Here is a 25,715-nt window from a genome sequence, read left to right as displayed (position 1 = left end):
GTCCCTATGTGATCTGCTCTTCTCTCCACTTTTCATAGTCTTCTTAAGTTTGTTCCATATACAGTCCCTGTGTATACGGTGTCCAGGGTTTTTAACTGTATTTAGCAAGAGAAATAGGGAAAGCTGCATCTACTCCATTTTCCTGGAAGAAGCCCAGAAAATGATTTTTTTAATAATAATATTTATAACAGCATTTAAAAATGAAATACTTCAGATAAACCTAAAAAATAAGTAAAAGCCCTGTACACAGAAAACAACTAAACATTAGTGAGAGAAATTTTAAAGGCCTAAGGAAATGGAGAGGCATGCCACGTTCATGGATTGGAAGACTCAATATCGTTAAGACGTCATTTTCCCAATGTTGACCTCTAGAGTCAATGCGATCACAATAAAACTAAAGGGTTATCTTCTAATTGACAAGTGATTATAAAACTTATATAGAAATTCAAAGGATATAATAGTCAAAACAATTTTGAAAGGGAAAAAAAATTATACACCCACTTTTTGAAAAGTTCAAGGACTTACTCTACCTGATATCAATACTTACTATAAGGTATAATAATCAAAATAGTAAGATACTATTGTAAGCATGAACAGGCAGATGAATGGAACAGAACAGAAAATACCCACATATTCATGGACAACTAGTTTGCAGCAAAGGCACCAAGGAAATTCAACAGTGAAAGAATAATCATTCTAATAAATGGTAGTGGAACAATCAGACAGTTATAAGCAAGAAAATAAACAATAACTTTGATCTATACATCAAACTATATTCAAAAATTAATTCAGACCAGGGGCCAGCCTGGTGGCATAGTGGTTAACTTCACGTCCTCCACTTTAGCAGCCCGGGGTTCATGGGTTCAGATCCTGGGCCTGGACCTACATGCTGCTCATCAAGCCATGCTGTGGCAGTGTTCCACATACCAAAATAGAGGAAGATTGGGATGGATGTTAGCTCAGGGCCAATCTTCCTCAACAAAAAATAGAAATTTAATTCAGACATAAAAGTAAAAGCTACCACTATTGAAAATTCTAGAAGGAGACATAGTAGAAAATCTTTGCAAACCTGGGGAGGCAGAGATTTCTTGGATAGGACACAAAAATGAATCATAAAAGAAAATTGTGACTAATTTGACTAAAATACAATTTAACACTTCCCTTGAAAAAACACAATTAAGAAAATGAAAAGGCAACTCACAGACTGGGAGAAAATATTCACAACACATTTACTTAATATACTTGATAAAAGACTGGCATCTAGAATAGATAAAGAATTCCTACAACTTAATAAAAAGACAAATAATCCGGGGCCAGCCCGGTGGCACAGCGGTTAAGTTTGCACGTTCCGCTTCTCGGTGGCCCCAGGTTCGCCAGTTTGGATCCCGGGTGAGGACATGGCACCACTTGGCAAGCCATGCTGTGGTAGGCGTCCCACATATAAAGTAGAGGAAGATGGGCACAGATGTTAGCTCAGGGCCAGACTTCCTCAGCAAAAAGAGGAGGATTGGCAGCAGTTAGCTCAGGGCTAATCTTCCTCAAAAAAAAAAAAAGACAAATAACCCAATTAGAAAATGGGCAAAAGATTTAAACAGACACTTCACATATGATATGATATGTGAATGGTCAATAAGCAAATGAAAAATGTTTAACATCATTAGTCTTCAGAGACATGCAAATTAAAACCACAATGAGATACCATTATACACCCACTAAAATGGCTCAAACTAAAAAAACTGTTGGGGTCAGCCCCATGGCCGAGTGGTTAAGTTCGTGCGCTCTGCTTCAGCAGCCCAGGGTTTCACCAGTTCAGATCCTGGGCATGGACCTGGCACCGCTCGTCAGGCCACGCTGAGGCTGAACAACCAGAAGGACCCACAACTAGAATGTACAACTATGTACTGGGGGGCTTTGGGGAGAAGAAGAAGAAGGAAAAAGATTGGCAACAGGTGTTAGCTCGGGTGCCAATCAAAAAAAAAAAACAAAATAAAAAACTGTCAATACCAAGTGTTGGTGAGAATAGGAAACAAGTAGAATTCTCCTACATTGCTGTTTGCCATGTAAAATGCCAAACTTTGGAAAACAGTTTGACACTTTTTTTTTTCCCAGATATTTTTCCTTTTTCTCCCAAAGCCCCCTGGTACACAGTTGTGTGATTTTAGTTGTGGGTCCTTCTAGTTGTGGCATGTAGGACGTCGCCTCAGCATGGCTTGATAAGTGGTGCTATGTCCGCGCCCAGGATCCGAACCAGCAAAACCCTGGGCCGCTGAAGCAGAGCACGTGAACTTAAGCACTCGACCACGGGGCCGCCTCCAGTCTGACAGTTTTTATAAAGCTAATCATACCCTTAACATGAGATGCAGGAATTCTATTCCTAGGTACCTACCCCAAACGTTTGTCCACACAAAGAACTGGATATGCATTTTCACAGCAGCTTTATTCTTAACAGCCCCAAACTGGAAACGACTTAAATCTCTGTTCCTAGGTAAATGGACATCCATACACTGGAATACTGTGCAGCAATAAAAAGAAACAGCCTAATACATGCAACAACACGGGTGAATCTCAAAAAGAACTTTTAGGCTGAGTGAAAAAAAAAGCCAGATATAAAAGCATATACAGTATGACTCCATTTATGTGGAATTATTGAAAAGGCAAAGGTAATCTATTAGTAGCAAAAATCAGAATGGTGGTTGCCTAGGGCCAGAATTGCGGGTGGAGTGAGTTTGACTGCAAAAGGTTATGAGGGTACTCTTTGGGATGGTGGAAATGTTCTATTTCTTGTTTGTCGTGGTGGTTACTCATCAAACCGTACTTAAAATGGATGCATTTTGGGGCTGGCCCAGTGGCACAGTGGTTAAGTTCACACGTTCCACTTCAGTGGCCTGGGGTTCACCGGTTCCGATCCCGGGTGCGGACATGGCACCACTCGGCAAGCCATGCTGTGGTAGGCGTCCCACATATAAAGTAGAGGAAGATGGGCACAGATGTTAGCTCAGGGCCCAGTCTTCCTCAGCAAAAAGAGGAGGATTGGCAGCAGTTAGCTCAGGGCTAATCTTCCTCAAAAAAAAAAACTTTGCTTTGCAAAAAGAATGAAAAGACAAGCCACAGACTGGGAGGAAATATCTGTAAATCACATATACAATAAAAAAAGGTATCCAAAAAACCAGACAAATGCAACAGAAAGCAAAAATAAACAAGTGGAACTAAATCAAACTAAAAAGCTTCTGTACACCAAAGGAAATCGTCACCAAAATGAAGACAGCTTACCAAGTGGGAGAAAATATTTGCAAATCATATATTCTGATAAGAGGTTAATATCCAAAATATATAAAGAAGTCACACAACACAATAGCAAAAAAAACCAATCCAACTAAAAAATGGGCAGAGGGTCTGAAGAGACATTTTTCTGAAGAAAACATACAGATGCCCAACAGGCACATGAAAAGGTGCTCAACATCACAATCACCAGGAAAATGCAAATCAAAACCACAACGAGATATCACTTCACCCCTGTTAGAATGGCTATTATCAAAAAGATAAGAAATAACAAATGTTGGCGAGGATTTGAAAAAAGGGAACCCTCGCGCACTGTTGGTAGGAATGCAAACTGGTACAGCCACCGTGGAAAACAGTATGGAGGTTGCTCAAAAAATTGAAAATAGAACTTCCATATGATCCAGCCATCCCACTCTTGGCTACTTATCTGAAGGAAATGAAAATACTGACTCGAAAAGGTATCTGCATCCCCATGCTCATTGCAGCGTTATTTACAAAGGCCAAGACATGGAAACAATGTAAGTGTCCATTAATCACGGATGAATAGACAAAAAAATGTGGTATATATACACAAGGGAATATTATTCGGCCGTAAGAAAGAAGGGAAGAAATCCTGCCATTTGTGACAACACAGATCGACTTTGAGGGCATTATGCTAAGTGAAATAAGTCAGACAAAGAAAAGTACCGTTTGATCTCACTTACATGTGGAACCTAAAAACAAAACTCACAGATACAGAGGAGAGATTGGTGGTTGCCACAGGAGGGAGGTGGGGGTGGGCGAAATGCGTGAAGATGGTCAAAAGGTACAAACTTCGAGTCATGAAATGAAAAGTCCTAGAGATGTGATCACAATACGGTGACTGTAGTTAACAATACGATATGATATATTTGAAAGTTGCTAAGAGAGTAGATCTTAAAAGTTTTCATCACGAGAAAAAAAACTGTAAATATGTGTGATGATGGTGTTAACCAGACTTACTGCGGCGATTATATTGCAATATATACATGATATCAAAATCATTATGTAGCATACCTGAAACTAATATGACGTTATATGTTGATTATATCTCAACATCAAAAAAAACGGGTATCCAGAACATATAAAGGACTTATATCTCAAAACAAAACAAAGCTAACAACCTAATTTTTCAAAATGAGTAAAAGATCTGGACACTTCACCAAAAAAGATATACAAACAGAAAATAAGCATAGGAAGAGATTTAACATCAGTAGACATTAGGGAAATGCAAATTAAAACCACAATGAGATATCACTACACACCCGTTAGAATAGGGGGCCAATACGGCAGTACTGAGAGGTGGGAAGGATGTGGAGGAATTGGAACTTTCAGACACTGGGAATGCAAAGTGTACCACCACTCTGGGAAACAGTCTGGCAGTGTCTTATAGAGTCAAACATACACTTACCTCATGACTCAGCACTCCTACGGCTAGCTATTTGACCTAGAGAGACGCAAACTTATGTTCACACAGAAACCTGTACACGAACATGCATAGCAAAATTATTCATAATCACCAGACAGTGGAAATCAGAATTAGTGTTTTTTTCTCTTGCAAAGTTTTTTTTAATTCTGATAAAATATGTGTAACATAAAATTAAACATCTTAACTATTTTTTTGTTTTTTGAGGAAGATTAGCCCTGAGCTAACTGCTGCCAATCCTCCTCTCCTTGCTGAGGAAGACTGGCCCTGAGTTAATATCCATGCCCATCTTACTCTACTCTATATGTGGGACGCCTATCACAGCATGGCTTTTGCCAAGCGGTGCCATGTCCACACCCGGGATCCCAACCGTCGAACCCCAGGCCACCAAAACAGAATGCATGAACTTAACTGCTGTGTCACTGGGCCAGCCCCAACATCTTCACTATTTTTGTGTGTATATTTCAGAAATGTTACATACATTCACATGGTTGTACAACCAATGTCCTGAACTTGTTTCATCTTGCCAATCTGAAACTCTATACCCATTAAAGAACTCTTCATCCCCCCTCCCTCCCAGCACCTGGCAACCACCATTCTACTTTCTGTCTCTCTGGGCTTAACTGCTCTGGGGACCTCATATAAGTGAAATAACAGTGTCTTTTTCTGACTGGCTTACTTCATTTAGTATAATGTCTTCAAGATTCATTCACGTTGTAGCATGTGTCAAAATTTCCCTCCTTTTTAAGGCTGAATAATATTCCGGGGGGGGGGTGTGTGTGTGTGTTCACGAATAATGTATTTATTTATCTACCAATGGACATTTAGGTTATTTCCATTTGGGGCTATTGTGAATAATACTGCTGGGAATATGGGTGTACAAATATCTCTGCAAGAGCCTGCTTTCAATTCTTTGGGATGTACACCCGGAAGTGGCATTGCTGGATCATATTCTATTTTTTGTTTTTTGAGGAACCATCGTACTGTTTCCCGCAGCAGCTGCACCATTTCACGTTCCAACCAGCAGTGCAAAGGGTTTCAATTTCTCCATTGCCTCCCCAACACTTGTTATTTTCTACTGTGGTTCTGATTTGCATTTCCCTAATGATGAGTAATGTTGAGCATCTTTTCATGTGTTTGTTGGCCATTTTATATCTTCTTGGAGAAATATTTATTCAAGTCCTTTGGCCATTTTTAACTGGGTTATTTAGGGGTTTTTGCTGAGTTGTAGGAGTTCGTTATATATTCTGGATATTAACCCATCAGACATATGATTTGAAAATTTTTTTCTCTCATTCTGTAGGTAGCCTTTTCACTCTGTTGACTGTGTCCTTTGATGAACAGAAGTTTTTAGGGGCCGGCGCTGGGGCTGAGTGGTTAAGTTCACCTATTCCGCTTCGGCAGCCTGGGGTTTTGCTGGTTCGGATCCTGGATAGGGACCTAGCACCACTCATCAAGCCATGCTGAGGCGGCGTCCCACATAGCAGAGCCAGAAGGACCTACGACTAGAATATACAACTATGTACTGGGGGACATGGAGGAGGCGGAGGGGGAGGGGAGGGGGAGAAATTGACAACAGATGTTAGCTCAGGTGCCAATCTTCGGGAAGTTTTTAATTTTGATGAAGTCCAGTTTATCAATCTTTACTTTTGTCGCTTGTGCTTTTGGTGTCATATCCAAGAAATCATTTCCAAATCCAACGTCATGAAGCTTTTCCCCTATGTTTCCTCCTAAGGGTTTTATAATTTTAGCTGTTAGGTCTTTACAGTTAGATCTCTTTATAGTTAGATTTCTTAGGTCTCTCAGGTCTGCGATCCATTCTGAGTTAAATTTTGTGTATGATGTAAGGTAAGGCTCCAACTTCGTTCTTTTGCAAGTGGATATCCAGTCTTCCTGGCACTATTTGTTGAAAAGACTCCTTTCCCCATTAAATGGTCTTGGCACCCTTGTTGAAATCGTTTGACCACGTATGTGAGGGCTTACTTCTGGGCTCTGTATTCCACTGGGGAGTTAGTATGTAATGAGCACAGAGTTGCAGTTTGAGAAGATGAAAACATTCTGGAGATTGGCGGTGGTGATGGTCACATGCACAGCAGCGTGAACGTGTCTAACGGCATAGAACTGTACACTTTAAAATGATGAATTTTATGTTATGTGTATTTTACCATGGCTTAAAAAATGTTTCTTTAAGAAATAAAGGAGCCGGCTCCGTGGCCGAGTGGTTAAGTTCGCGCGCTCCGCTGCGGCGGCCCAGGGTTCGGATCCTGGGCGCAGACATGGCACCACTCATCAGGCCACGTTGAGGCAGTGTCCCACATCCCACAACTAGAAGGACCGGCAACTAAGATATACAACTGTGTATGAGGGGGGTTTGGGGAGATACAGCAGGAAAAAAAAAAAAAAAAAGATTGGCAACAGTTGTTAGCCCAGGTGCCAATCTTTAAAAAAAAAAAAAAGAAAGAAAGAAAGACATTTCAGATAAGGGAAGGCTGGGATAATCTGTAGTCAGCAGACACTCACTCCAAGAAACGCTAAAGCAAATTCTTCAGGCTGGAGGGAGAAATGAAAATTCAGAACAATAGGAAGGAAAGCAGAACACTGAAAATGGCAAATATGTGGGTAAATATAAAAAACCATTGTTCTTTTCTTAAAGTTTTAAAAAAGTCAACTGGCTGTTTAAAGTAAAAATAACAGTGCGCTGTGAAGTTTATAACATTTATAGAAGTAAAATCAATGACAACAGTACAGAGGACAGTAGAAGTGTAAATATAATGATATTGTCGTAAAGGTTTTCATTAAATATGGATCAGCTATGATAAATTAAGGATGTCCACTGTAATCTCGAAAGTAACCACTTCAAAAACAATCCAGGGGCCAGCCTGGTGGCGCAGCAGTTAAGTTCACACATTCTGCTTCGGAGGCCCAGGGTTCGCCGGTTCAGATCCCGGGTGTGGACCTACACACCACTTGGCAAGCCACGCTGTGGCAGACATCCCACATATAAAGTAGAGGAAGATGCGCACGGATGTTAAAAAATAAAATTATTTTTAAAAAATGATCCAAAGAACTGGCTATAAAGTCAATAGAAAAGAAAGAATGAAATACTTAAAAATACTCAGTTAACCCAAACAATACAGGAAAGGAAGAATAAAGAAACAAAGAACAGAGGGGACAAAGAGAAAACAACTATGAGATGGCAGACTTAAAACCAATCGTTTCAGTAATTATATTAAACGTAAATGGAATAAGTCCAATAAAATTGATGAATCTCTGATTAATTAAAGAGAGAAAACATAAATTACCAACATTAGGAATGAAAGAGAGGAAATCTTTACAGAACTCACAGAATAGCAAGACAAAATATGAAAAACTTTAGGTCAATCAATATATTTAACAACTTAAATGGATAAATTTCTTGAAAAATACAATTTACTAAAACATAAGGAAATATTAAACAGTCCATTATCTATTAAAGAAATTGAATTGATAATTAACAACCTTCCCACTAGAAAACTCCAGGCCCAGATGGCTGCATTGGAGAATTATACCATTTAAGGAAGAATAACACCAATCTTATACAAACTCCTTCAGAAAGCAAAAACTTCCCAACTTGTTTTATGAGGCCAGCATAACACTGATACCAAAACCTGATACTATATAAAAAGAAAATTGCAGATAATATCATTCACGAACATAGAAAAAATTCACAAATTAACAAACATTATTACTGACAGGGCCAGCCCGGAGGCACAGTGGTTGAGTTCGTGCGCTTCACTTCAGCAGCCCGGGGTTCTCAGATTCAGACCCCAGGCGCAGACCTACCACTGCTCATCAAGCCATGCCGTGGCGGCATCCCACACAAAACAGAAGAAGACTGGCACACATGTTAGCTTAGACACAGTCTTCCTCAAGCAAAAAGAGGAAGGTTGGCAACAGATGTTAGCTCAGGGCCAATCTTCCTCACACAGACAAAAAAACATTATTACTGAGTTGTAAAACAAAATATTAGCACATTGAACCCAGCAATATGTTAAAATGCTAATCATATCCATGCAAAGTTTACACCAATAATACAAGGTTGGTTCAACACTTGAAAATCAATCAATGGAATCCACCACATTAATGAAATAAAAGAGAAAAATCAGATACTATCTCAATAAATACAGGAAAAGTATTTGACAAAATTCAATACCCATTCAAGATAAAAATGCTCACAAAGTAGGAACGGCAGAGAATTACCTCAAACTAATACAGAGGAGCTATGAAAACCTATAGTAACAACATCATACTTCTTGATAAATAGTGAGTGCCTTCCCCTTAGACTGGGAACAACAAAATGATGTCTGCTCTAAACACTCCTATTCCACATTGTACCAATGGCCCTAACCAATGTAATATAAGAAAAAGAAATAAAAGCCATAACAGTTGGATATAAATAAGTAAAACTGTATTTATTTGCAGACTACATGATTGTATAAATAGAAAATCCTAAAGAATCTACAAAAAAGCTAGTAAAATAAGTGAATTTAGCAAAGTCACAGGATACAGGGTCAATATTCAAGACGATGTGCTATCAGTGTAAAGTCAAACAAATCAATAGAAAAGATGAGAGACATCAAAAATTGACTCATATTTACGATCAAGTGATTTTCAACAAAAGCACCGAAATAATTCAATGGTGAAAGAACATTCTTTCCAACATATAGTGTTGGAACAACTGGATATCTACACGGTAAAGAATTAACCTTGACCCCTGTCTTACACCAAATATAAAAATTATTTAGAGATGGATTATAAAACAATGTAAAAATCTAAAACCATACAATTTCTAGAAGAAAACAAAGGGGAATATCTTTACAATCTTAAGATAGGGAAAATTTTCTTAGAACACAAAAAGCACTAACGATAAAAGAAAAACTTGATAAACTGGACTTCAAAATCAAAATTTTTGGCTCATCAAAAAAAAATGAAGAGCCAGCCCTGCTTGCCCGGTGGTTAAGTTCAGTGCACTCTGCCTCAGAGGGCCCAGGTTCAGTTCCCAGGTGTGAACCTACAGCACTCAGTTGTCACTGGCCATGCTGTGGTGGTGGCTCACATACAAAAAGAAGAAGACTGGCAGCAGATGTTAGCTCAGGTCGAATCTTCCTCAACAAAAAAGAAAAAGTAAAAGAAAAAAAGGAAGAGGCAAGTCTTGGATTGGGAGAAAATATTCATAATACATATTATGGCAAAGGACTTATATTCAGATTATGTTAAAAGAAAAACTCTTACAATTCAATTTAAAAAAAGACAACAACCCAATTTATAAAAATGGGCAAAAGACCTGGACACTTCACAAATGAAGGTATATAAATGGCCAATAAGCACATTAAAAGATACTCCATATCGTTTGTAATTGTGAAAATGCAAATTAAAACCCCTATGAGCTTCTACCACATGCCCATTAGAATGGTCAACATCAAAAAGACTGACAAGACCAAGTATTGTTAAGGACATGGAGCAAGAGGAACTCTCTCCCACTGCTGGTGGAAATGTAAAACGGTAGAACCACTGTGGCAGTTTCTTAAAAAAGCTAAAATACACTTACTATACCACGCAGCAATCCCTCTTCTAGATATTTACTCAAGAAAAAGAAAAACCTGTGCCCACACAAAGACCTTCATATGAATGTTGACAGCTGTATTCACAATAGCCAAGCCACGGAAACAGCCTGACAAATGATGAACGCATAACCAATTTGCGATCTCTCCGTACAGTGCAATCATGAGGAACAAACTACTGATAAACAACACACGTGTGAATCTCACAAGCGTTATGCTAAGTGAAAGAAGCCAGATGCAAAAGACCAAATACTGTATGAAATTCTAGAAAAGACCATGCTGTAGTAACAGAAAGAGGATCAGTGGTTTCCGGGGGAAATGGCTGGAGAAGGGCATGTGAAAATTAATAAAGGGAAACCTCACTTAAAATGGAGCTGGGAGGCAAGAAGGGGGAGCCCTCAGAGCACTACCGCTCCAGGTCAATTACAGGAAGGATTGTCAATTACCGACAACAAAAGAAGTCCACCAAGAATGTCAATTACAGGAAGAGATGTACATTGCATCCCCCACAAGAAACCCATTCCTGCAGCAACTCAGCCGATGAGAAACTGTCACCGTCCTGAACTATCGCTTTCCATCGATGGACTTTTGTTCAAAACAACTCCCCATTTCCTCCTTTTTCTCTATAAAATAGCGTTCTTCTCCTTTGCTTGCTGGACTTGCGTATGGCTTTTGCTACAGCTGGCTTGTCCCCAGTTGCAATTCCTTTGCTATTCCCAAAGAAACCATTTTGCTGGTAAAATAACTGGCTGTTTTATTTTGTCAACAGGCAAGAGGCACAGAGGAGCTTTCTGGGGTGATGGAAATGATTCCGGTGGTGGTTACACAACTGTATACATGTGTCAAAACCCACAGAATTATAGATTTTTTTTCTTTTTCTTTTTTCATCTGCTGCTTCTCCCCAAAGCCCCCCAGTACACGGTCGTATATTCTAGTTGTAGGCCCTTCTAGTTGTGCCGAATTGTAGATTTTAAATGGATAAATTTTATTATATGTAAATTATACCTCAATAAAGTTTACTTTTAAAATGCCACAATGAGACACCAGTTCACATCCACTAGAAAGGTTAAAATGAAAAGACTGACAATACCAAATGTTAGCAAGGGCATAAAGCAACTGAAACTCTCCTACAAAGCTGGCAGAGAAAAAAGAATAAAACCATCTTATGGGGCCAGCTCCGTGGCTGAGTGGTTGAGTTCCCACACTCTACTTCCGTGAGGTGGCCCAGGGTTTCGCCGGTTCAGATCCTGGGCGCGGACATGGCACCACTTATCAGGCGATGTTGAGGCGGCGTCCCATATGCCACAACTAGAAGGACCCACAACTAAAATATACAACTATGTACCGGGGGGAATGGGGGAGAAAAAGCAATAAAAATAATAATAATAATAAAACAAAACAAATAAAACCATCTCAGAAAAAAGTTTGACTATTTCTTAAAAAACTAATCACATAATTTCTCTATGACCCAGCAATTCTACTTCTGGTATTTATTCAAGAAAATGAAATATTTGTCCACAAAAAGAATGTTCATAGCAGCCTTATTCATAGTAGCCTGGAAACCTGGAGCCATAAAACCTGGAAACCATAGCAGCCATAAAACCTGGAAACAATTCAATTGTCCCTCAACAGGTGAACAGATAAACAAATTGGTACAACAGGCCACTACACAACAATAAAAATGAATGAACTGCTGATAAATGCACGAACATGGCTAAATCTGAAAAACAAGCTAAGACCATTACCCACGCGGAGCAATCATTCTAGTCAGTAGAATCAGACAGCAGACGTGTGAACAAATAATGCCAACTAGAGATTAGTTGTATATTTTAGTTGTGGGTCCTTCTAGTTGTGGCATGTGTCTTCCTCGTCAATATATGCCTAACACACAGTGGGTGCTCAGTAAATACTCTGAATGAATCAAAGAACTTCCAACTTCAAGACAATCCTTTATTTCTCACAGCCACTTGACAGCAACCACATGTATCCAAGTGCTCAGGCCAATACTCAGGAGTTAAGGCCAGCTCTACTTCACAGAATTTCCAGACTCACACTCTCCCACCACCTCCATGATTACTCTGGCCTCCTGACCTCCTGCCCAATTTTGCCAGGCCTCCTACCAGATCTTCCTGCTTCACCCCTTGCCCCTCAACGCCCCCAGGCTATTCCCAACACAGCAGAGTATAAGTCAGATCTCGTTCCTGGGCTAAACAGTGGTGGCCCACATTTCACTGAGAGCCAAAGCCCAAGACCTCACAGGCCTCACAGGAGCCGGAAGCTGCCTTCCCAGTCTCTCACCAACCACAGACGCCGCCTATGCTGTAGTCTATGCTCCTGCCTAGACTGTTCCTTCCGCAGAGACCCACTGGGCAAATTCCCTCACCTTCTTCAAGTCTTTACTCAAATCTCGCCCTCTCAGTCAGATTTACCCTGACCACCCTATTTAAACACGCATTCTGCCCCCTTCTTCCACAAACACACAGCGCTTACTATGCACCAGGCATTGTTCCAAGCCGTTTCGCCTTTTTTCCTGGGTCCCTTGTGCCAAAACCATCTTTCTCTCTGTCCTCTCCACCAGGCTCCCCACACCCATGCCTCTCCTTAAATGAAACCCTGGGAGGTTGTTAAACAATCACTAGCCACCTGCTGAAGTCCCAGGGGAATCTCTCTGTACTAATCACTAGGACCGGCTTGAAAAAGGGCTGCTAGGTTTCCATTTGCCACCCAAAGGAGAGAATAACCACCAGTGTTACAGCTTCCTGGAGGGCCAGGTGTCCTTAGTGACGGGGAACCACGTGCCTCCTGAGTAAACTCTCCTGAAGAATCCTTAGCCAGGGGAGCAACTGTTAACACTTTCTGAGACCACACAGGGACCCATGAGTAAAAAGACCCTCAAGAGAAAGCTAGCTGACCTCACCCCCTGCCCCACCCCTACCTCCTACCCGCCTTCCAAAGCCTGACTCTTAGAATTTGAGAAGTTCTGGACGGTTGACTGAGTACGTTCTTACACAGAGGACACTGCAGAGAAGTACCGGAGAGAACTGAGAGGAATCTGGGCTTATTCTGAGAGCCCCAGATAAATTCCCGTAGGCGGTGGCAGCAGAACCATCTTTTCAGAGATTCCCTTGACCTATTTCAACACAAGGCACCCTTTAGCTTTATCTTCTCAATAAATAGATACGTTATCTTCTTCGGGCTTAACCGTTCTAATTCCTCTAGTCTGTCTTCTTGGGTCCCATGTTCCAAAAACATTTTAAATATTTTTAAATATTAATAATTCTCCACTGGGTTCTAAGGCCCCCATCTGGCTCCTTAAATCTGAAACTTGTGAAATGCTCGTCATAGGAAGTGAAAATCCCCAGGGGTTCCTTTCTAATCCTTGCTCAGATTCTAAACCATCTTTTTGTTCCACTATATACTTTCAACAGGCAGGAACTAAGTCGTTCATCCCACAAAGCAACTTTAATAATCTGTCTTTGTAAAGCACTTTATAGTTTACAGATGGTTTTTTTACATTCCTTCTCTCATTTAAGGCAAATAAGATGTTACATATCTGCTGGAGAACATGCCATTAACAGTGGACACTTTTTCTTGGCCTCTGAACTACAGATACAGAGATGGAACAGAGTGGTGGGGTTTTAAAGTCCATTTGCAAGATGATTTATCACAGTTCAGGGCAAAGAACCAGACTTTCAGCTCCGCAGGGACGATGTCTTATGTTTCTCTTGTATTGTCCCGTGTCTTTCAATAGATAGATGCTTGTTAAAGTATTTTTGATTAATTAGAGAGTTACGTACTTTGCAAAGCCCTCTTTTCACTTCACTAAGTGGATAATGCTACTAATGGAGAATACACAAACTTGTTTATTGACTTCTAGATACAAAATTTTTTTCACGTCAGACAGGTAATGTGCCAAGGTCGTAACAAGGTTTGAGGGAGGCGCATCTCACACAATAGCATGAACACCCAATCATCATGTTTATGAAGCATAAAAGGATTTACAAAATTTTTTTATCAGACTTTACTTTTTAGAGCGGTTTTAGGTTCACAGCAAAACTGAGCAGAAGGTACAGAGATTTCCCATACACCCCGTCCCCACACATGCACCACCTCCTGCATTATCAACATCGCCCATCAGAGTGGGACATTGGTCACAATTGATAAACCTACGTTGACACATTATTGTCACCTAAAGTCCACAGTTTGCATTAGAGTTCACTCTTGGTGTTGTACGTTCTATGGGTGTGGACAAATGTATGACATGTATCCACCATTATAGGATCATACAGAGAAGTTTCCCTGCCCTAAAAATCCTGTGCTGTGTCTATTCACCTCACCCCCGCTCTAGCCCCTGGCAACCACTGATCCTTTTACTGTCTCCATAGTTTTGTCTTTTCCAGAATGTCATATAGGTGGAATCATACAGTATGTAATCTTTTCAGATTGCCTTCTTTCACTTAGTAATATGCATTTAAGTTTCCTCCATGTCTTTTCATGGCTTAATAGCTCATTTTTTTTTAGCACTGAATAATATTCCATTGTCTGGATGTACCACAGTTTACTTATCCATTCACCTCCTGAAGGACTTCTTGCTTGCTTCCAAGTGTTGGCAGTTATGAATAAAGCTCCTCTAAACATCCACGTGCAGGCTTTTGTGTGGACATAAGTGTTCAGCTCCTTTGAGTAAATACCAAGGAGCACAACTGCTGGATCCTATGGTAAGATTATTAGTTTTGTGAGAAACCGCTAATCTGTCTTCCAAAGTGGCTGTACCATTTTGCATTCCCATCAGCGACGAAAGTTCCTGTTGCTCCACATTCTCACCAGCACTTGGTGTTGTCAGTGTTCCAGATTTTGGCCATTCTAATAGGTGTGAAGTGGTATCTCAATGTTTTTTTAATTTGCATTTCCTTGGTGACATATGATGTGGAGCAGCTTTTTTTTTTTTTTTTTTTTGGCAAGCCATGCTGTGGTAGGCGTCCCACATATAAAGTAAAGGAAGATGGGCACAGATGTTAGCTCATGGCCAGTCTTCCTCAGCAAAAAGAGGAGGATTGGCAGCAGTTAGCTCAGGGTTAATCTTCCCCAAAAAAATAAAAATACAAAGTCATTGCCAAACCCAAGGTCATCTAGATTTTCTCCTATGTTATCCTCTAGGAGTTTTTTGTTTTTGTTTTTGTTTTTAAAGATTGGCACCTGAGCTAACAACCGCTGCCAATCTTTTTTTCTTTCTACTTTTTCTCCCCAAATCCTCCCAGTACATAGTTGTATATCTTAGTTGCAGGTCTTTCTAGTTGTGGCATGTGGGACACTGCCTCAACGTGACCTGATGAGTGGTGCCATGTCTGCGCCCAGGATCCGAACCGGCGAAACTCTGGGCCACCACAGCAGAGTATGCAAACTTAACCACTCAGCCACAGGGCCGGCCCCTAGGAGTTTTTGTTTTTTTGTTTTGTTTTGTTTTTAGGGATTGGCACCTGAGCTAACATCTGTTGCCAATCTTCTTTTTTTTCCTTCTTCTTCTTCTCCCCAAAGCCCCCCAGTACATAATTGTATATTCTAGTTGTGAGTGCCTCTGGTTATGCTATGTGGGACGCCGCCTCAGCATGGCTTGATGAGCCGTGCCCTGTCCGCATCCAGGATCCAAACTGGCAAAACCCTGGGCCACCAAAGCAGAGCATGTGAACTTGACCACCTGGCCACGGGGCCAGCCCCTTCTAGGAGTTTTATAGTTTTGCGTTTTCCATTTAGGTCTATCATCCATTTTGAGTTAACATTTGTGAAAGGTGTATGGTCTGTGTCTAGATTTATTTTTTTGCACGTGACTGTCCAGTTGTTCCAGCACCATTTGTTGAAAAGACTATCTTTGCTCTATTGCATTGCCTTTGCTCCTTGGTCAAGTATCAGTTGACTATTTTTATGTGGGGTCTATTTCTGAGCTCTCCATTCTGTTCCATTGATCTACTTGTCTATTCTTCCACCAATACTACACTGTCTTGATTACTGTAGTTTTATAAGAAGTCTTGAAGTTGGGTAGTGTCAGCCCTCTGACGACATTCTCCTTCAATATTGAGTTGCTATTCCGGGTCTTGTGCCTCTCCATACAAACAATTAGTTTGTTAATATCCACAAAATAACTCAGTAGGATTTTGACTGGGATTGAACTGAATCTATAGATCAAGTTGGGAAGAAGTGACATCTTGACAATATTGAATCTTCCTATCCATAAACGTAAGAGTATCTCTCCATTTACTTAATTCTTCTTTAATATCTTTCATTAGAGTTTTGTAGTTTTCTTCATATACGTCTTGTACAACATAAAGTTTTTAAATGAAATTAATGTATTCAATATGGACTTTGTCCATGTAATGCTATCTGCCTTTTTTTTAAAAGACTGGCACCTGAGCTAACATCTGTTGGCAATCTCTTCTTCGGCCTCTTCTCCTTCTTCTCTTTCTTCTTCTTCTTCTTCTCTGCAGAGCCCCCCACTACATGGTTGTATATTGTAGTTATGGTCCTTCTGGTTGTGCCATGTGGGACGCCGCCTCAGCACGGCTTGATGAGCGGTGCCGTGTCCGCGCCCAGGATCTGAACCTGGGAAACCCTGGGCTGCCGAAGCAGAGCGCACGAACTTAACCACTCGGCCACGTGGCCAGCTCCAATGCTATCTGCCTTTGAGGTCAGGGCCATGTCTGCTTAAGTAGCAGATGGCCATGATAACATCTGCAGGTGTGGGTATCATAAATGCTGATAAGGAGGAGGAGAATCTGATGGATTCCATTAGAAACTGGATTCTAGTCCCATCTCAGCCACTAACTTGCTATATGACCTCTGGCAAGAGATTTCCCTTTCTAGGCCTTAATGAAGGGGTTAGGCTAGACCAGTGGATTCCCAAACTGACCCAGGTTCTTGTACTCAAGTCCCCAATATTTTCTCCATAGGTCTTGGGTGGGACCTGCAGAAATCTGTATAATTAAAAACTTCCCCTGGTGTTCCTGATCTCCGGGATCCACTTCCTTATTTGGAGTAAAGGTTCCCAAATTTTCTCCATTCACGTTGCCTTTAGGGTTTCAGTAATTGTTCATGATGCCCTAGGCCTACAAGAAATACCTCACAGTTCTGTTCATTAAGTAGAAAGCCCAAATGAATTCATTAAGTGTTTATGTCCTAACAACTTAATGCCTTTTGGGCACCGCACACCTTCCCAAAGCTTGGAACCAGACAGGGCACCACCCCTCTCATTTCCTGTTCCACATTGATATACACACAGTACTTACTTTTTATCACAACCTTCAAAACCTCAGCTTTGCAAAGATATGACGATTGTCAAAAGGAATTTAGTGGGAACTAATGTTGAAATAGCTCAAGCTGGCAGTTTGTGCAGCATCAGACAGATGTCGCCCCCCGACCTGCCCCCTCCAAAGTCATGTATTGAAATCCCAAACCTAGTACTCAGACTGTGATTGTATTTGGAGTCAGGGCCATGAGAGAGGTAATTAAGGTAAAATGAGTCACATGGGTGGGCCCTGATCCAATATGACCGGTGTCCTTATAAGAAGTGATTAAGACACAAATACGTGTGCACACAGAGGAAAGGCTATGTGAGGACACAGGGTGAAGGTGGTCATCTGCAAGCCAAAGAGAGAGGCCTCAGAAGACTTGAAACCTGCCAACACCTTGATCTTGGACTTCTAGCCTCCAGAACTGTGAGAAAATAAATATCTGTGGTTAGGCCACTCAGTCTGTGGCATTTTGTTATGGCAGCCTAGCAACTAACACATTAGGTTTCCCCTAAGATTTTAAAACACCCCTTAGCACCCCTGTGAGTTCCCTGTCATGTCTGAGAGCACCTCAACACACGGTTGGAGAACCACAGATCTAGGGTCTCAAACATTCCATGAGTCTGACCCTACTCAAACCAGTAATGGAGATAAATGGACATATTGCTAAGGTATAAGTCAGCTGGCAAATTTTCATTCAGCATAAATAAACATTTCTGCCTTAATAACACACCTGATTCTTTGCTTCGGCAGATGTCAATCACCAGTTAGAAGAGTTACCCTCAGATTTAGGTATCCAGTTGGGAGGTTGTTGGCGGTCGTCTAGGAGAAAGCCATTCGTGAACTGGACGAGGACGGTAGCAGTGGGAATGCAGAAAAGTGGACATATTGGGATACGTTTTGTGGTAAGAAATAGTTCAGAACTTGCAGATGGATCTCGGAGTGGGAGCGAGCAGAATCAAGGATAATTCCTAGGTTTTTGTTCAGAAGGTAGTTCTGTCTCTACTGTGACTCTCATCTTGCATTTCACAATTTTTATGGAGAGCCTGCTAAGTGCCATGCCACGTCCAGGGTGGTGGGATACAGAGGTTGGAAAGATAAGGCCCCTGCTTTCACTTGATTAAGAGTGTGGATGCTGGAGCCAGGCTGCCTGGGTTCAAATCCCAGCTGTGCCACATAGAGTTGTGTGACTTTGGGCAAGTTACTTAACCTCCCTGAGACTCAGTTTCCTCATCAGTAAAATGTATCCACCTCCTAGAATTTTATAAAGATTAAATAAGTGAATATATTGAAGCACTTAGAATAGTGCCTAACAAAGAGAAGAGTCTATAAGTTTTAGCTATTACAATTCAGGGAGCTTTCATTCTACCAGAAGGAGGCAGAAAAGAAACAAACACTGAATAGTATATTTTGATGAGTTCAATGAAGAAAATTAAAAGGGTGATATGATAGAGAGCTTCATGAAGTACTTTAGACTGAGGGCTCAGGGAAGGCCTCTCTGAGGAGACGGCATTTAAACAGAGACCTAAATGGCAAGAAGGAGCCAAACATGAGATTATCTAAGAAAAGAACATTCTAGAAAGAAACAACAAATGCAAATTCCCCAAGGCAAGAACAAGCTTAACATGTTCCAGTGACAGAAAGAAGGGCAGTACGGACTGGTGGCGTGGTGGTTAAGTTTGCATGTTCCGCTTCTCAGCGGCCCAGGGTTCACGGGTTCGGATCCCAGGTGTGGACATGGCACTGCTTGGCAAAAGCTATGCTGTGGTAGGCGTCCCACATATAAAGTAGAGGAAGATGGGCATGGATGTTAGCTCAAGGCCAGTCTTCCTCAGCAAAAAGAGGAGGATTGGCAGTGGTTAGCTGAAAGCTGATCTTCCTCAAAAAAAAAAGAAGGGCAGTAGGGCTGGAATTCAATGAGAGAGGGAGAAAATGACGCAAAATGAAGTTGGTGAGGCAGGCAGCTGACAGATCACACGGGCCCCTATAGGTCAGAGTAAGGAATTAGATTTTTTTTTTTTTTTTTTTTTTTTTAAAGATTTTATTTTTTTCCTTTTTCTCCCCAAAGCCCCCCAGTACATAGCTGTATATTCTTCGTTGTGGGTCCTTCTAGTTGTGGCATGTGGGACGCTGCCTCAGCGTGGTCTGATGAGCAGTGCCATGTCCGCGCCCAGGATTCGAACCAACGAAACACTGGGCCGCCTGCAGCGGAGCGCGCGAACTTAACCACTCGGCCACGGGGCCAGCCCCAAGGAATTAGATTTTAAGAGCAATGAGGAGCAAAGGGAGTGTTTTAAGGACGAGGATGGCATGGTTTGACTTACATTTTAAGAGATGAGTCAGGCTGTTGTGTGAAGAACAGGTTTCAGGGTGGCAGGAGAGGACACAGGGAAACTTGGGGTGTCCTGTAGGCCTGTGGGCAAGAAGTCACGGTGACTTCATCTGGGTGGTAGGAGACAGAGGTAAGAAGACAGATTCGAGACGTCTTCGATGGAGAACTAGATGCTGTACAAAGATCTGGATACCCTGCCTAGTACTAGGCACAGGTGGGTAAATTTGCAGCACAGATTTAGATTTAGATCTGTAGACTCAGGGCTCTAGATTCACACAGACACGGATTTGAATTCTGGCTCCATCACTTAGTCATGATATACCTAATATAAGTCATCTTCACAGCTTCCTTCCCTGTAAAATGGAGATAACAGCACTTGGCTCAAAGGGTAGTTGTAAAGGTAATAAGATAATGCACGCAGAGCACTTCACACAGAATCTGGCCACACGGTGGGGCTCAATGAATGGCAGCTGTTATCATTTTTTTCAGTTACTGGACATTTCCACATCCATTCCAATGAGCAAACTGCAACGGTTCCTTTCCTGGCTTCCCCGCCCCCAGTTCCACCTGCTCTACTCCATTCTCCACTCTGATGTGGGACTCTCCCTAACATAGAAACCAATCACGTCACTCCCCTTTCATAAACACTGCAGACGGCTCCCACTGCCTACAGATTAAAACCCAAATGTCTCAGAACAACCTCCACGCCCCTCATGCTCGGGACCCCGTCCGCCAACCTAGCCAGCCCCTTTCCACATCCTAGCCTCTGGCCATAATAAATGATTTCAGTTCCCTGAATAAACTACTGTTCCAACTTACCATGCTTTTCCCTACCCCGTTTCTTCTGCTGAACTATCCTTTCCCTTTGTGTACCCATTAAACAATTACTCATCTACCACGACACAGCTTAAATATCGCTTATCCTGACGCCTCCCTTCCCCTCCGCCTGGCCAGAACTGCTCCCTCCTTTCTATCATCATTGTGCATTGCACATAATTCCCGTGCTTCACTGATCACTCCAAAACTCTCTGTAATCTGCCCCCGTGAATTCCCGGAGGGGGAGTACTTTGATCCCTCCTGTAGGTTCCCGAAACCCCCCCCGCACAGCAGCCGCTCAGGAAGCATTTCATGAATGAATGGGGAATAGGCGTAAGGAGGAGACCTTAACAAATACACTTCTTCAGGGGAGTATGTTTAGTTCCTAACCGGCCATCTTCTCAGGAAGGCTTTACCCTGAGACAGTTAGGAGAAAGGGCTTTGGAGTCAGAAAGAAAACTCTTGGAACACTGGCTCCACTTCATACTCACTGTATGACCTTGAACACATTACTTAAGACTCAGTTTCTCCATCTGTAAAATGGGAATGATAATTACCTCATAGGGTTGTTGCAAGGATCAAAAGAGAGAATTTATGTAATGCGCTCAGCCAAGTGCCTGGCATATATCAAGCACTCAGGAAACGGCAGTTTTTAAGAAGTGCAAAAAGTATAGAGCAGACTGTTAATGGTGAGTACAGAGTGTGGGGGGGATACATTTTGAGGGAGTCTAAATTTCCATTTTACATATTTTTATGTACTGTTTGAAAATCAGAAATATAAAGATATAGCAAATTTAATCATAAAAATTAAAAACAGATCCAGGTCTCCTAATCCATATCCAGTGTTTTTCACATGCTCCTAGACCTTGAAGAGAGGGGTGATGTTTAAGAACACGCATGGGGCCGGCCTCGCGGTGCAGCGGTTAAGTTTGTCCGTTCCCCTTCTTGGCGGCCCGGGTTCACCGGTTCGGATCCCGGGTGTGGACATGGCGCCACTTGGCAAAAGCCATGCTGTGGTAGGCGTCCCACATATAAAGTAGAGGAAGATGGGCATGGATGTTAGCTCAGGGCCAGTCTTCCTCAGCAAAAAGAGGAGGATTGGCAGTAGTTAGCTCAGCGCTAATCTTCCCCCCAAAAAAGAAAAAGAACAGGCATGGCCTTGGGCAGGCAGGGGGCTTACACTGGGAGAAGAAAACAGTTTCTTAGGACTCCTTTGCCCTAGGTTGTCCATTCTAAACCACAAGTAAGACAGGGGTCCAGGGTGACAGGTCTGTTCTGGGATGAGCATCATGCAGACAACAAATCAGCAGTCACACACTCACCTGCTCTCAGCGGCCAGATGTGAGTACAGACGCTTGAATCCTGTAAACAGTGAGGACCAGCAAACTGAAGAGGACGACGCCTTCTAGAGGAAACAGAGCTAGCGGCTCCAGCGGAATGCTGCCCACCACGTAGGCAGAGAAATCCGGTATCAGCTCATCTTCTAACTCTGTTTTAAGAGAGAAGCTGGAAACCCAGATTATTTTTGTAAAATTTTAAATACTACTTCAAAAACTTTTATAACCACAGTCCAGGCCAAACAAAACACTTCTGCGGGCTGAATTCAGCACATAAGCCTCCGGTTTCACCACTCTTTTCAACAGGATTTCTTAGGAAACTGAGGCTGGGGCAAACCATAAAAGTGAACGCCTCCCACAAGGTGCCGTTCCTCCATCTTTGCCTGATGGGCCTGTCCTCACACCTCTCCCCGTCGACAATAACGCTGACAGTCTTTTTTTGCAACGTAGCTGACACTGCACTCCACATGCATCAGGGTAAACAGAAAAAAGTAACTTCCAATCATGCTTCACAACCCAGCTCATGATACCTTCTTCAGGAATCTTTCCCCGGATCCTCTGCCCCATCACTCACCATGCACTGCAGTACTAACACACACTTGCAGAGCACACTCTGTGCCAGGCCCTGCTGGAAGCACTTTACCTATAAAAACCCATCTAATCCTCTCATATATATGAGGTGGCTAAGACTACCATCCCCATTTTACATAAGATTAAGTAACCTGCAGAGACACATGGTTTAGACAGAGCAGGACCAGGATCTAACACCACTTTCTCCTGCACTCGATGCACAGCTCCTTGAGGACTAGCATCTCACCTTAATCATTTTTGAACCCACTTTTCAGTACTTTGGCATGAAATGTTCGTGAGTGAATGGACGAATGGGTCACTCCCCACCCGTGTATGTGTATATGGTATGCTCTGAAGGGTGACCTTGACAACACAGGCATTAACTCAACAACCATTCTACGCATCAGACCTGTTGGGTTCTACACATGAAGAGGTCACAGTTAGAGGGCTCACAGGTTGGTGAGGGTACCAGATGTGCACATTAAAAACAATAACAATGTCAGTTGGTTTTGCTTGGACAAGTCAGGGAAAGCTTCCCGGCAGAGGAGATGCTCAAGCTGAGTCCTGAAGGAAGAAAGCAAGTGTCCCCCAGGCAGACAAGGGCAGGAAGGAGAGCCCGGGCAGAGAAGCAGCATGTGCAAAGGCACCGAGATGACCAAGACCGGGGCTTTATTGAAAGTCCTGCAACCAGCTCTGGACAGTTCACACGCAGGGAACATGCTGGGCATGCTGGGAGAGGCTGGAGGGTGGGCACCTGCTGAGCGTGCAGGGCCTTGACTGGGTAAGAGACGGGGACCAGAAGGGGTTTTGCTTATTTTTTAACAGTTTGACTGAGGTATAATTTACATGCCATAAAATGCATCTCTTCCATGCGTACAATTCAATGATTTTTAGTAAATTTACAGAGTTGTATAACCATCACCACAATCCAGTTTAAGATTTCAATCACCCCAAAAAGATCCCTCCTGTCTGTTTGCAGTCAATGCCTGTTCCCACCTCCACCCCAGGCAACCACTGATCTGCCTCCTGACTGTCCAATGTGCCTTTCCTCTAAAGGCAGCAAAAAAAATGACCTGAGCAGATTTATATTTTTTAAAAAGTCACTCAGAGTCGTAGAGGTCAGTGGGAGGAGGGTTAGGACTGAAGGCTGCCTCTGTCACTCTTTCCCTCAATACCCTTTTAAGAATCTACAAGTCACCTTTCTTGCTGGCGACGTTGGAATTTCCATTGGATGTTTTTTTCATAAGTAGCACCTAATTGGTCCAAGTATCAGATGGATGGTTAGTCCCATTAATCAACATTGTGTGCATTTATCACAGGAAAACTGTAGCATTTTCAGATTCGACTGTCATCAGTAGAAGAAAATGCTCTTGCAATTCAATTTCTTACATAAGGCCCACATTTTTGTTTAGCGCCACTCCTTCTGAGATGTCAGGATTGTACTAAGGGAATTGCTGCTGTTGGTATCCCCACAGAACCACGCCATATTTAAAAAGGGCGGCTATAACATTACCATGGATTTACAAATGCTTATCTCCTGTCCTGTATGAGGGAGGGGGCTACTTGTTTTCAAAGGCTTGCTAATTGATTTCAAGGTGATCAGCTGAAATGAGCAAAAGGTATGGTGAGTTATCACGAGAAGTGAATAAAATACTCAAAAGCACCTGGCAAAACTTCATTACATATTTGTTGACTCTGAACCTGGATCAAAAATGTGAGAACTGTGGTTTAGGGAAAAGTTTTTTCGGCATCGACAGGGTTGGTTTACTTAACTTTCCTAAGCTTCAGTCTCATTTCTAAAAAGGATAAGAACTCCTCCTGCCCCTTAAGTCTGTTGTGAGGATAAAGGAGATTACAGGATAGGTGGAAACACAGCCCAGAAAACACCTGGCACATATGACAGCCACTAGGAAACACTTGGCCCCTCTTCCCTTTCACAGGCCTGTGGGGACTGAAAAGAAAACCGCGTCTCTCAGTGTACTTGTCAGTATTTGTGGTAGCGGACTGCCACCTGTGTAGACCTCTCCGCATGTATTAGTAAATACACTCCTCAAAAACTGGTATTTGATAAGCACCTGCCAATTAATTTTATACATCCAGGAACGGTATCACCAAATTCCCATTATTCTATAAATAAGTTTGCTTCCTTTACCGGATACTTCAAAATCCCTACTTACGTTTCTCATGTTCCTTCCAATAATTTGCTAGGAGGTGGACCTGTCAATAGGAAGGACAAAAATTATTATTTATCACCAATGCCCTCAAAATAATTATTACTTAGAAAATCCAAAACAACCAGTTGGAAGTTTCAGAACTCAATCAACCCTGCCCCCCATCCGACCCCCTCTCAGTTTTGACTTGCCCAAGGACTCCTCATAGTTGGTCCAGCCCAAACCAGTAAGAAACATTAAAAAAATAATAATAATTAAAACTGCTGTGTCGTGTTGATCTGGGTTGCTGGGATACAGTGGTTGGTAGTTAGGGAGGCCCAGCAAGACCAGTATTTTAAACCAGTAGCCAGGAGCTCGGATGATGAGGTCACAGGATGTGTCAGCTTCCAAGCTTTGTGCTCATCTAAGGCAGTTATCCTGAAAAACCTTGGATTTATTCAGTAGTAACCCTCTGTCGCTACTCCCTGATCTAATTAACCTGTCTACGACACAGTTTCTTCATCTGTAAAGGGGGCTAATAAAAACCCTTACTTGGTGTCTTAATTGTGAGGCTTCATCTATGACAACACAATTCAAAGTGCTTTACACATTGCAAAGCACTACTTACATATTAGTTACTCGTTTTCCTAAGTGCGGCCACTTTTACGGAGGAGGAAAGTGCGCCCACCAAGATCAAACGTCTTCCCGAGGTCTCACGGCCATGAGGGCAGAGCTTGCTCCGTTACCTGCACCCATCAAACCCTCCCCAATTTTCAAAGCCTGGTTCAAGCACACGTCTTCCTCAGCCTGGCGCAGGGGGCCAAGAGCCCCATGTCCCAGGTTCGTATCCCAGCGCTGCCTCTTCCACAATCCTAGGACACATGCCTGTGCCCTGTGTGCCTGGGCT

The 25,715-nt window shown here is 42.2% G+C and overlaps 1 long non-coding RNA gene and 1 other non-coding gene across 2 annotated transcripts; both read right to left on the bottom strand.

The window, feature by feature from the left end:
- Window positions 1–2,385: 2,385 nt before the first annotated feature.
- On the bottom strand, window positions 2,386–25,715 carry LOC106842432 (uncharacterized). Its single transcript, XR_011502573.1, has 6 exons — window positions 25,437–25,715; window positions 24,836–24,875; window positions 22,074–22,257; window positions 19,928–20,016; window positions 18,337–18,425; window positions 2,386–2,481 (listed from the first exon to the last, which is right to left on the bottom strand). It is a non-coding gene; the product is annotated as an uncharacterized lncRNA (long non-coding RNA).
- Window positions 14,218–14,321, bottom strand: LOC123283657 (small nucleolar RNA U13). Its single transcript, XR_006524333.1, has one exon. It is a non-coding gene; the product is annotated as a small nucleolar RNA U13 (small nucleolar RNA).

Source organism: Equus asinus, chromosome 4, assembly GCF_041296235.1.
Source record: "Equus asinus isolate D_3611 breed Donkey chromosome 4, EquAss-T2T_v2, whole genome shotgun sequence".
NCBI classification, from domain to species: domain Eukaryota; kingdom Metazoa; phylum Chordata; class Mammalia; order Perissodactyla; family Equidae; genus Equus; species Equus asinus.
The sequence above is the reverse complement of the archived record's forward strand: the minus strand, read 5'-3'. Positions and strand labels throughout refer to the sequence as shown.